The sequence below is a fragment of the Cygnus olor genome, chromosome 1, assembly GCF_009769625.2.
Source record: "Cygnus olor isolate bCygOlo1 chromosome 1, bCygOlo1.pri.v2, whole genome shotgun sequence".
Lineage (NCBI taxonomy): Eukaryota > Metazoa > Chordata > Aves > Anseriformes > Anatidae > Cygnus > Cygnus olor.
In genome coordinates, this window is record NC_049169.1 from 105,674,200 (window position 1) to 105,688,498 (window position 14,299).

Below are 14,299 nucleotides of genomic sequence, written 5' to 3' on the forward strand. Positions count from 1 at the left end.
GTACAGTTCCTACTGGTTTTTGTTGCAGGAAGAGTTGTCAGTATTACATTTAAGACCTGTAATACCTGCAGAACCTCCTTCATTTGCAAAAATGTCAAATGATTTACAAAAGAAATCAAAGCACTGCATTATCTTCCAATAAGAATTAAAAATAGCTTGCAATCCTCTGTGCAAAATGTCATCTATTAATGATAATCCTTACGGTTATTTAGCTTCCCTTAAGTAAACAAACATACAGTGGCACTGCTGTCAAATTAGTTATCCTCACAGCAAATGCCCTGTGGTACATCAGCAACAATTTATTTTGCAAAGAGAGTAAAGAAATAAAACAAGAGGAAGTGTTTAACCACTGTTATGCAAATTTAATATGCTGCCCTGATAAGATATTCTAAGGGTGCAGTGTATTTGGGGATTTAGATTTTGATACTTTACTTTAAGAAATCAAATATTGATGAACTTGGGAAAGAGAGAAGAGCTTGTATATAAGCTACACATGATATATGCACTGAAAATAACAAAGGCTGGATACAGGCCTAGTAATTTATTTATTTATTTGGCTATTTATTTACTTATTTTAAGCTCTACTGCTCTGCAGTGATAAAAGAAATAAGGATATAAGCAATGTCCTAGGGCAGGCCATTTGTCCATCATTCTGCCCATCCCCTCTCTGACAGTGGCAGAAGAGGTTATTTCAGGAGATCGCAATAGCCTGGCCATCTCTTTTCCCCTCATACTCCTCCATGTCTGCAATATGGAATTAAGGATGTTAGCTGGCATATCCCTACCAAGACTTGTTAGTTTCCTTATGTATTAGTGTCAAGCTGCTGCCTATGAATGTGCTCATGTTATTCCCAACCCTTCTCTTACAGCTCCCTCCACAGCTTCCTGTATCAGCAAGTTTGCTACCTGCTGCATAAGGTACTTTCTTTTATAAAAGGCAATTACTTAATGTATGTAAAGTGCCCCTACAACACAGGAGTCTATCATGTTAGTGAAATCCTTTTCTTTACAGACATCAGTCAAAAGCAGTATAAAAATGGAAAAAGATCTTGATGTTCCCTGGAGGTAGACAATAAGCTGGGAAAGTTCCAAGAGACATCAGATAACCACATGCTTAAATATATGCACTAGGGCTCCTGGTTCTAGGGGACACATTTTTTCTCAGAATTTGCTCTTTGTTCTCTGCAATAGGAGGACATTGAAGATAATGGTAAAGCCTTAGCAAACACCAACAAACCTAAGGTTGCGGACAATAGAGGATGCTAATTTTCACCTCAGCTGGTAGATCTCTCTATTTGTGGGGAGCCATACAGAAATATTACCTTGTGTCCCAGGGCAACATAGCTGCATTAGCACAGATGTACTACATAGGTTTACCTCATAACAGGACGTCAAGCACAACACTACTGTATTTGACACAGTTATCCCCCCTTTTGTTCCACAGCCATCCTGGCTGCTGCTAGAGCTCAGCCAAGCTCTCACTATTTCACATACATACGGCCCTACCAATTTCAGAGGGGCCAAGACTTCACTAGGCTGACCACGAAGCACAGATCATTGCACTGAGTATTTACATTGTCAGTCTGACTTGGAAGTCTGACTCTCAGTGGATAAGTACATACAGAGGCTTTGAATCAAGTTTGCTTGGAGCATCACATACTGACATACACAGCAAGAAATGATTATACAGCTTGCTGAGTCATCTGAGGGATAATGACACTCATAACTGCTTACATGTATAAATGCTTACATAAATAAAATCATCCAATTTATATTGATCTTATAATATACAAGTATGAATGCTGCTCTGAAATCATCTGTTGTAACAGAAAGGATTTACAAATTTCCTGACATGGAAATTACAACATTCAATTGTATTTATTCCAGCTATGTAATAGTTTTTTTTTTTGTTTGTTTGTTTTTTTAATTTAATTCAGCCTCTCTCTTATTGACTACTTATTTTTCCCTAGATGTTTGCTAATTTTTATTCGTTTTCTGTCCCTCTTTTTGTGGGAATAAAATGTTGTTTTTGCAGAGTTACATTGTTTAAAGGTAAGGAATGGGGTATTGAGATATGCTTGCAGTGATAAGAAAACTTAGCAGGCGACCTTGTAAAATGCAGACAACCAGACTCCTTAGGACAATTAGGTGAAAATCACGGTGTTAAGTCAAGTGAGATAAGTGAAGAAACATTACCACTTCGAACAGTAAAAAAAGTCAAATGAAATTTGAAATTTAACAGGCCGGCAACTGAAGGCCATGCCTTGTCTGTGAAGCATCAGATAGATTGTGAACCCGGATTACCCACTCAGTGGGGAAACAGGGGAGGGTCCTGTCATCAAAAAGTATATAAACTGTGTTTTGGAACAGTAGGTGCGCTCCTGCTTGTGGGACGCCCGCCATTGCAATCGCGAATAATTACTACTTCACTGAGATCCTCACCTGAGCCTATGTTATTGGCTACAGAGTGTTTCTCACATTTTCTTCACAGCTTTTTTTTTTTTTTTTTCCCTAGCATAAGATTTATCCAAAGCCATTTCATTTTCCTGTTATTGCTGCCATTCCCAGAACATTCACTATCTACTGACGAGACAGACAACAATCACAGAGACAGGTTGCAATGCTAAAGCAGAAGCAGGGAACAGTGCGTATGGTGAACAGGCAGACAGAAAGATCGACACCAAAGAAAAACTAAAGTTTATAATTCTGGGAGCGATCAGAGAGATTGCGACTGGGGTTTTTAATGGCAAAGTTCTGACCCCTTGTCCATGTATTGTTCTGAAATCTGTCTGTCTCTCATTTAAATTAGAAATTTCCAGATTTAGGGTAACACTGCTGACCAAAATTTAGCTGAAACTCTCAAAGAAAGTTTCAAGTTTGTTGAACTTTCATCATGAAAATTGCTAGTCAAAAATTTATCTGCAGCTTGACTGCAAATGTGCAAGTTGCTGCACTTCATGTTTGATAAAGAATGTAGCAAATTATTTAGGTGAAGGGATGGAGGACAAAAAGGTTAATTACAGACTCGCTTTTGAAGATGAACTATGAATTAATGGATTCAGTTCAGATACTGTTGGTTATGGTCCAATGGTAATTCATTTATAGAGATGGTTATCTCATCATCAGTTTTAAACATGAGAATATTGGGAAATGGCTTCTTTAAATTAAAACTTGGGAGCATTGTATTCAGATTAAATTATTGTTTAAAAGGCATCATAAACTTAACAAAAATATGACAGAACACTGTAATTTATGCAAATGTAGACAATCACAAGCAAAAAAAATGACTCATGCTTTCCAATGCTTTTAGTTTTTGCTTTGTGTTAGTCACAGAAGCCATTTCTACATCATGTTGTTCAAGAAGGCTAATCATAGAGAGGGAAAAGAACAGCTTATCAACAGTAGATGAAAATAAATAAATATATAAACCTAATTAGCAGCCTTGCGCTATATTTGGCTTTCCTAGGTTAGCATGTTGAATGTTGATGAACTACTCCTCACAGTAGGTTTCCCATCCATGTCTCTTTAGTTTTATTGGATTGTGGTAAAAATCAATGAAAAGGAAGATAGAGAAAGCAAGAAAAAGGTAGTGAGAAAAAAAAGGACAGACTCCATAACAGAAACTGAGCATCAAAAGCAAAGATGGTAAGTATTTTCCAAATTGATGGTGATGAACAATCTTGCATATGAAGGAAATAAATAAAATAAATCAGCTAACAGAATCTGCAATGCTTTTAGTTATTTATTTTTTTTCCTTTTTGTTTTAGTCTTGTCAACACTAAGAAACTGGAGATTTTCTCATGAGATGCACCCTCTGTGTATCACAGTTGCGATGCCATAGCCCTTACCTAACTTCTAGCAGTATTTTTTTTCTGGCCCAAATGTCCTTGAGAAGAAGGACATTTGCTGTTCCAGCACAGTCCCTGATGAGAGGTTATTTCCAGTATCTGTCTCTCCTCCTTCATCCCACCTGGGCATAGCAGTAGCTTTTGCAATTATCTTCAAGCACAGGCTCCTTGTGCTCAGCGGCAGTGCCTGAGCTGCTGCACATACTTCATCTGGGCCTTCTACATAGCTAACACATTCCCCAAGAAAGACGTAAAATTGGCAGAAATAAATAAATAAATAAATACATTCTGTGACCATCTAATTAAAATGCATGTACTAAGGCTTACCCAGGAAATTCAGCTTTTTAAAAATTGTCCATACTAGACTTTGTAAATGAAATAATGGTCTTTCACTTGACATTCTGTAATTTGATTTACAGATCTAATTACTGTAACATATCAGGTTTGTTATCTTGGGAACAAGGGAAAGGATATCATTGTGCTGTGAAGGCCAGCAGCTACCTGTGGGCTGGGGCCTCCCTCGGGGCAGCCTGGTAGGGCCTGGCAGCCAGGTCCTGTCCCATCGCCCCAGCCTGCAGCAGGGAGGCTGGGGGCACTGGGGCAGCCCCAAGCACCTTCCCAGGGGCAGGGCTGGGCAGAGGCCAGGCTGTAGGCCCAGCAGGGTGACAGCCATGGTGGGGCAGGGCAGGGCTGTGGGGAGCTGGAGCCTGGCCCTGCAGCAGCCTCAGTGGGCAGGGGCTGATGACTCCAGGACTGGTGTGGAGGCCTGGGCTGGGGCAGGTGGGGGAGCCCTGGGCATGGCCAGGGATGAGCAGGGCTGTGAGTGCATCGTGGTCCATACAAATGGACAAGTATGTCCAAAAATGTAGTTTACAAGTAGCAGTGATATATGTTCAGTTTTTTTTTTTTTTTTTTTTTTTTTTTTTTTTTTTTTTTTTTTTTTTAAGGCAAAAGTATGTCTTCCCCTGGCATTCAGCAGAGCAGCAGCTTGATAATCCCAAATTTTTCCTAGTGATGGCAGTCTGGTCTTCATGACCTCAGCTATTACTTAGGACACCATAGTTTTCATCAAGAACAAAAGTGGCTAACCGGAATAGCAGCAGGATGCAAGAAACACACCAGGACAAGAGGGAGAAGGCCAGCACTTCTGTAGCTGGAGGGTCAGGCACCCGGTGCATATCAACTGAGACTGCAAATAATGAGGATGTCACTGGAAGAATGGTTTTGCCAAATAAAAGGTTACAGGAATCTTTCATAATACAAGCTGATAGGTAATTGCTAACAATATCTTCCAATTACACAGACAGGCAACAAGTTTTACTTCATTCTTTACCTGACATCAGCATCAGGGACAGGACTTTGCTAACTGCAGGAGTCTGTTCTTTTTTATTTCACTGCAGAGTTATGGGTGCATATTTTCTCTCTAAAATCTCAATAAAGTGAGCTTTGACAAGATTTTTCATTATAGGATACGTTGTAAAATGCAGCAACAGGAAACATTTTTGAATTTGCAAAGTCCCTCAGAAACAGTCAAGTTTCACATTTTTATGAAGAATTTTCAGCTAAACAATTTTCAGTAGCCCATGTCTGAGATATTTCCTTAAAATATTAAAGCATAGGTAGTCTTCTACAACATTTTAAGTAACGTACATTAATCTTGAAACATACTGAGTACCTAAGATTTAAACACCGAAAATTAAGATTCAATTTAGTTGATATTATCATGGAATCATTAAGGTTTGGAAAAGACCTCCAATATCATCTGGTCCAACCACCCCTCTACCACCAATATCACTCACTACACCATGGCCCTAAGCACCACATCCAACCTTTCCTTAAACACCCCCAGGGACGGTGACTCCACCACCTCCCTGGGCAACCCCTTCCAATGCCTGGCTGCTCCTTCTGAAGAAGAAATGTCTCCTCATTTCCAACCTAAACCTTCCCTGGTGAGCTTGAGGCCATTCTCTTTAGTCCTATCGCTAGTTATCTGCGAGAAAAGGCTGACCCCCAGCTCCCCATACCTTCCTTTCAGGTAGTTTTAGAGAGCAGTAAGGTTGCCCCCGAGCCTCTTCTTCTCCAGACTAAACACCACCCCAGTCCCCTCAGCCTCTCCTCATAGGACTTGTGTTCCAGGGCCTTCACCGGCTTCGTAGCCCTTCTCTGGACATGCTCCAGGGCCTTGATGTCCTTCTTGTAGTGATGGCCCAAAACTGAACATGGTACTCAAGGTAGGCCTCAGCAGAGTAAAGTACAAGGGGCCGATCACCTCCCTGGTCCTGCTGGCTACACTATTCCTGATACAAGACAGGATGCTGTTCAAGACTAAGGTTTATTATGTGACATGAGTAAACAGCATACTATGAGCAAGAGAACTGAATTAAATAAAGTCTCCTATTGACAGAGGTGCAAAACCTGTCTAGAGCCTGTGATAACACTTAGAGTCAAACTCCAATTTGCCTCTTACGGAAAATGCACAAGCAATAAAACTAGATTCAATGTAAGTTGTTATAACTATATGCTAAAAGAAATACATGATTTTAATGGTGTGCTTACAGTTACTAAAGTTGCAGTAATTTATACTGCTGTCAGTAACCAAGAATTGCAGTTAAAAACATCAATTAATAAAAACAAGGAGGTTTAGACTTTCTTAAAGTAGGAGTGGAAACAAATGAAAATGAAGGTCATTTAGAGCTTTCCAGAATATCAGTATAGAGCTGGGGCACATATGAAAGAGTGATAACCTTGTGTCTTAGAGACCCCATAAAATACTCACAAATAGCAATAATTCTACTTTAGCACAGAAAGTAGTGGCAACACTCTGCCTACTTAAGTGTGGCACTATTGTACCTTATCAGATATTAAATACCCAAGGAAAAATTTTAAAAGTAAGAAAAAATAAAGGATGCACCAATCAGGATTTTTCACTTCAGCATTAGAAACTGGACTAATTTGACCCAATATAAACAATGACATTACAGTCATCTACAAACAGATTTAGAAACGTTTCAGTTGCTGAAGCACAGGTGTTCAAGAAGATCTTGGGCACTGTGGGGAACCCAGTTTGGCATTCAATCCATTACCCTGCACCTGCTTTAGTAAAGATCTGTTTCCCTTTAGAAGGAAACGCACCTTGTAAAACAGTCCGATTTTGTATCTTCCTGCTTCTTACCAAGGGAGTACTCAAGGTATACTAAGAACTTATATTTAAATAACTGAACTGTGCCCTAGCTGCCATCTCCTGAGTCAATCAGGAAGAATAACATTTCTGTGTAACAATTGATCTTACCCAGTAGTGAACATCAAAATAACCCTACAGCTTAGAAATTCCTGTTTTCCTGCACTGACTATAAAGATACTAAAACAGATGCCTTGCAGAACTATAGAGAAAAAATAGTATAGAGTATAAATTCAGGTAACTATATAATTTCACTTTAGACATCTAGCCAAATTTTCTGATTACCTGTGATTCCCTGTATTGACCTTCAATAGACTCAGTTTTATGGGAAAAAGCAAGATGCTTTCCTATACGGAACTCAGCAAATTAACAGCTGAGTAAACAAATACAGACAGTCCAAGTCAGGGTGTTGGTCTTCCTCATTTGTCATCCATTAAAAAACAACAACAAAACAAAAACAAAACAGAACAACATCAACAACAGCAGAGACACTCACCTAAATGAAGACTCCCTTGAAGGACATAGTTGAATCTGTCTGCAAAGCATAAAGAACTTGTCAGTGTTTGCTCATCCTCACAGCTGTGGTTTAGAGTCACATAACCGAGGAGTCACATGGCAGGAGAGCAGGCTTCCTGGTGTGGGCTCTCTGGCAAAGGAGGAAACCACAACACATGACATCCATGACCACCAGACTTTTTAAGAGCTACACATCTTGTACCATCACAACCTGTGCATCACAGCTGGTGGTTGGAAGCTTGTTGCCTGTGCCCTGCTTAAGGACCCTGAAGTATAAACAGCCAAGCCATGAGATCTATACTCCACACATATGGGAACTACAGTGGCAAAATCACAGAAAACTCCAACTAATAGCACATACACTGACTTAGTTTTTTCATGTCAGACATAGCATTCATAATAATAATAATTTTAGCTTCTTGTACTTCCGGTTTCAATCTCTTAAATATACTTTATATTCTGAGGTAGATCGAGGTACTGAAACAAGGAAGTAATAAAAAATGTAAGTATCCAGTTGGTTGTTGCTGTTTGCTTATCTATCTATCTATTTATTTATTTATAGGAAATATAAGTGGCAGACCAATTTTTTTTAGGATGGGTGGTAAAATAAAATATCAATTTTCTGACAACAGCTCCCTAGTTGAAATTTCATTTTTACAACATTTTCTGAGACATTCAGTTCTCTTGCCACCACATCTTAACTGTATCCCCAAACAGATTAACATCATGGCAGGATAGCATGTTATGTAATGATTTTAATAACATTTATTCATGAGTTTGTTACTCCTCCCAGCTTCAGCCTCAGGGTCTGCTAAACACCATGTAGTTCATTAGCAGACACACAGGGAAGGCAATGAGGCAGATACAATGTGTAGGTGAAAAAAAATATCATCAGGTTTAACTCTTCTCTAACGTTTTAAAATCCATTTATAGGCTTATTTAATACTAAATTTCAATAATGAGGATAGTGTTTCAAACTATAGGTAATTAGGAACAATGAAATACAAACAAATTGTGTATTTTGAGGTAATTATGCTACTGGGACACCCAGCAAAAACAAAAACAAGAAAACTAACAAAAAAAGAAAAACACAACTGAAAACAAAAGCAGATAAAAAGGAGAAAGATATCAGGTGAATTTCTATAGAAAAGTTCTTAAAACATTGCCTAGTATTTGTGTGAATATCAATGTATAAATGTACAACTAGATATTTATCCAGAATCATTATCTCATATTTTAAATTAGATATTGAAGTATATATTTTCTTAAAAGGTAACTCATAGAAAAAAAATGGGTGGAGACTGTAATCTCTACTTCAGCCATGAATAATCTGAATTTGTCTATAGGAATGATCTTTTGTGTAATGAATTTTACAAACACAACTAACCTGTCCCATCCATACCCATATGTGTAGTAGTATGTCATAAGAAAATAAATTCCAACAATAGAATTATGTGCCATTTTGAAGAATTAAATGTCTTAAACTGTCAGTATATCCTCTATATCCAGGCTTTTGTCCATATTCTAAATTTTAAGATTTTTTATTATTATTATTTCTGGAACAGACTACTTTCAAAAAAATTACCTAATGCATATATTGTCATGATTATCATTATTTTAGTGATTAACTTATTTTCCAAACTAAAAAGCAAGAAACTACCTCTAAGAAAAGGTCCAAAAGTAGATGACCACTTGACTACATCTTCATGACAAAACTCTCTGGCGGTAAAGTCACTGTTAGTCTGTTAGTGTGTTTGATCTGCTAACTAACACACTGTTAGTGTTTGATCTGCCGGTCAAGGAATAATTTGGCTAGGAGGCATGCATGAAGCCTTTCATACATTTACCAACATACTGTTCAGTGTTTACCTCTTGGGAAAATTGATCTTGTTGCATAATCAGTTTTCTGCATTGGAAGTCAGAAATAAACAAACAAAACTCCTCACTTTTCTGTCAACAGTTCCTTCATCCAGCATGAGACAAATTAATTGTCTTGCTTTTTAAAAGATCACTTAACCAGGTTTTCTGTTTCACAAGGTTATCTGAAACAAAGTTATGTGCTCTTTCTGTAGCAGGTTACAGTTGTTCATAGGACTCTAATTTTTTTTCCAGCTTTAGTCATAAGAATTACTTCCATGAACATACTTTCCTTTTTCCTTGGCTTAGATCAGGTTACACTTCATTTTCAGAAATAAGAAACAAAGGCTTCCAGTGTTTCTGTTCATGAGAATAGCAAAGGTATATGCTTCTGGTGTCCTCTAATGAGCAAAGGTCTGATTCACCACCTCAAGGGTGGTGGTTCATGGAGGGTAATTCTGGACCAACCTAGATGGTGAAGATTCAAATTCTCCCACCTTGAAGATGGAAAAGTCTGCTAGGAAATATTTGGATGTGGGAATGCAAGCTGCTGCCACCTGCTTTTTATATAATGTTATTGTGACCTAATCTATTGAATGAAGAGTGCCACATAGCCATACAAGCAATTCTGTGAACAAGACTGGTGTCAAATACAAAACAAGCACAGTAATTGCTACCCTCAGCCAGGTTAGATTTAAGTAATGTCAACAAAATCTAGAAATGAGAATAAACCAAGCCAACATTGGATGAAGCTTTAGTTTCAAAGCTCTCAATCACAAATGCCAAAAGCTGCATTAAATCAAGTCTGAAAACAATAATAAGAATGAAATCATCTAACATTTGGCAAATAGGATTTAGGTTTTGAGTTGGAATAGAAAGCAGAAGCAAAACACAAACAGAAAATAAAGGGTGAAGCAGAGCCAGTGTGGCATCTGCCAAAGTGTCACATTGACCTCTTATAGTTGGCAACCTCCACTGATTGTGTTTTAGTGGAAACTAACCAGAATACTTTGGACTGCAAGGTAGTAGTAGAAATGGGTAACCAAACATAGTATTTGTAACATGCCTTGCCATGACTTGAACATAACGATACATACCCACTCAGGGTATGCTCTGTCTTGCCTTTGGCTGAAAAGAAATGGTAATCATCCTGATCTCCCAAATACTCCTATGAAAATAGCTCCCCCCTCTCCCCCCTTCCCCCCCCAAAAAAAAAAATATATATATATATAAAATCAGTAATAATTATGAAAAACATATTTGTCCTAAGTTTCTCCAGGTAATAAAAACCAGATGGAAGATCTACATGTCTTACATCCTTTGTTTTTTTTTTTTCTCACTATGAATACAATCCCACATTTTCCTGTAGATTAACAGCAATTAAAAAAAAAAAAATAAAAGAGAGAAAAAGGAAAAAAAAACACTTCTCCAAATATTTTCCAATTAATATGAGAGCAAACTATTTTAAAGGCAGTGAATCAAGCAAGCACTGATGTGTACAGTGTCATATTTTTGCTTCATTTTTTTTGCATTTGTACTGAAAAATACAAAGCCCCTGTATCTCTTCATATAGACGTCACAATCTAAAATGCACAATGGGAGGAGGAAAAAGGTATTATTATCATGTGTTAGCCTAAGCAGGTTAGATGCAGTCATTGGCAACAGCAAGAGCTGTCTTCCTGAGCTCAGCAATAAATAAAGCCTTTTTTTTTTTTTTTCCCCCTTTTATTACATTGAATTCAACAAGAGAAATGAAGAGCCAAAGTAAACAGGATCCATAAAAAACTTCAAACTTTTCATCCCCAAAAATTTCAGAACTGAAGTCTTTTTCTGAGACACCAACCACAAACTTTCCTTTCCACTTTCTGCAAAGCCAGATGACTGTAAAAATTGCCTCCTACCCATCTGTTCATTCAGCTGGTATGTGGCATCCTTCTCCCCATTTTTTGATCTTTTTACATAAAAAGCAAATTTTCAGGCCAGGAAACTTCCATATTTAGAATAAAAACCTTAGCCTTGAAAAAAAGTATTGACTCTCAGCAAAGAAGTATTCTTCGTGTAGGTGCCCAAGGATATAAGCATACTAAGTTAATATGCCATCCATGATGAATCACTGAAAACATCAGCAAAGAGAGATTACTCCATGTCTGATCTTAATTTCACTTTGAGTTAGAAATATGATACCTTACGTAAGCTACCTCAGGGAACATATGCCATTAAAGAACAATGAAAAATGTTGAATATTCTGTGGATACAATTCACTGCTATAACAGCTTCCCAAGGGATAAGACACAAGTTTTCAAGCACTTTCTGAACATTAACAACTTGGCAGTATTTTCAAACCCCACCATGAGAATGCTTATCTTACTTCCATTTGCTTAACATCGTGTTAGATTGCAGTTCCAATCTTCAGTCAATGGGGAAATCTGGCTTATTTATTGGACTGAAATAAGCATTCTTTTTGTGAATCCTGCATATTGTACAGAAGGATATTTCTTTAACTGAGCCATTAAAAACCTACTTAAAAGATTCATAACTACAGCAAAACATGCAGCAGAGAATGCAATAAAAATATCCAGTTTTCTCTCAAATCTTGAAGATGGTTGTTTTGGGAAATGTCTGGTTATGGAACTAATGTATGAAATAAGACATTCCTTCAAATTAGTACTTCTTGTGAGCTCTGTAATTTTTCATATGTATATATATATTTTTTTTCCCCTGCACAAGATATATTTTTAACATTGCTAAGCACCTTTTGCTTATGTGATTTTGAGAGATAATAAGAAGAAGGTGGAAAGACCTTTGAGTTGGCCTTGACATTCTGAGTAATCAAGCCTTGATACTTTTTGAAAACCTTTAATTTTTCAGTAAAAAAGACCCCAGATTTATCTTGCAGTAACAGATGTTTGGCCAAAGGCTGCAATGATTTTGAAATAGTCAGCATTCAGCACTTCCCAATGTAACATAAACTGTGGCTACAAATTAAAAATAAAAACACCCTGTATTCTCTCTTGCATTGCAACTTTTTTTTTTTTTTTTTTTTCAAAAATATCACTGGAAAAACATAAAAACATGCCATTTTTCTTTTCATAAAATAAGATCTTTCTAGATCTTCCCTAGACTAAAACTGAAAAAAAAATCAGAACACAATAAAGTGTGCAGTGTTGTGAAGGCTGGTCCCGCACTCTGATGTTGGCAAGTTGTAGCTGATGCATCTGGTGCTTCAGTTCAAAGGCATGTCTGGTCATAGTCTGTGTGCTGGGTAATTGCATGCTGTGTTGTACATAATATGTTTTTTAATTGGGCATACTCCAGTTTGCATAGAGATTCAATTATTATATAACTTCTACCTCTGTAAGTTAGTATATTTTATTTTCTAGTTGTCTTAGGAGCAAAATTTCATACAAGTTGTTCAAGAGTTTGAGTATCAATTCCTCTCTTGCCTAGTACTCAGACATCTGTTTTTCTTATAACTACAGCAAAGAGACCAAAATACTGAAGCTTGCCATAGAACTCTCAGAGACTTCCCTTTAATAAGAACTGGAAGTAGATATTGAATTGGTCACCATTTCTAATGAAAACTAATGAAAAGATTTCTTGTTTGCCTGTCTGAAAGACCACATTTCTTCCTTTTTTTTTTTTTTTCTTTCCTCCTGTTGTTACACTTTCATAGAAACTGGGAGAATCTAAGCAGGTAAGTAGCATTATTTCTAAGACCTTTTTAAAATTTATATATTTTTAATTAGGAGCTTCTAGAAAAGCTTTCTACTTAGTATACTGCATAACTAACCATTGTTCCCTAACAAACACGTGCTGTCACCTACAAAAGTTCTGTGCATTTATTATGCCATTAACTCACTATTTTGTACTAGTTTCCAGACTTTACTTTAATGCCATATTTCTAGTAGAATACAGCTGAAGGACACTGAGAGTTTACTGAAATCTCTGTTGCCAACCCCAAAGACATTTTTCTCTTATTTTAAAAACCCATTCAAAGAAAGAAGAACCTTTCTGTTCTCAAAAGATATAACACAGACCTCTATATCCTTAGAAATGTCAATTAGCATTCTGATGTTAGACTGTACTAACACTGTGCCTCAAAGTACGAATGTATTGATCAAGCATCTGTTGATTACAGCATTCAAGAGTTATCTGATTTCCTTGAAAAAGAAGAATGTTCATGTGACTTAAATTATGGAGAAAAAGGAGTCCAGACAAATTAGCAAAGGATGATTGAATAAAATATCAATAGCGGTATATCTTCTGTCACTAGGGTTTTCTAGATTATCACAGTACATTTTTCCTACAAAATATTTATTAATCCATTAAGTCTTTATTTTATAGAAAGCTGATAACCATTTTTGTACAGCCTAGAAAATGGAAGAACAAGCCTACTGTTCATAAAACCTGAAAGGAATTAGAGCTGCAAGAAAAAAAAAAATATATATATATATATATTTCTTGCTATAGTCTGAAGATATAATTTAAAAATAAATCCTTTACCCCTTTTAATGGTGTTGGAGATAAATACAGTTCCTATAGAACAGACCTTGGCAATCAAGATGATGTACTAAGTTCTACTTAGTACAAATATGTTCCACCTGTTCTAGGAAAATGAATCAAGATGAAATTAAATAGATCCACTTGTTTCTTACTTAAAGGGGTGAAATTAAAGATGTCACTGAAAATCATCATGGTTAAATGTATTAAGTAGGAAGCATTTCAAAAATTAAAATTTACAAGGGGACATGAATATACTGAAATAACAGAACATACGCCACATAGAAGTCCTGTTGCTGCCATTTATATTTGAAAGTTCAGCATTTTAAGCTGTCCAAGCAGTAAATAACTGAAAGGTTAAAAAGAACAGTCCTGGAAGAAAAGAAAAATCAAACAAATC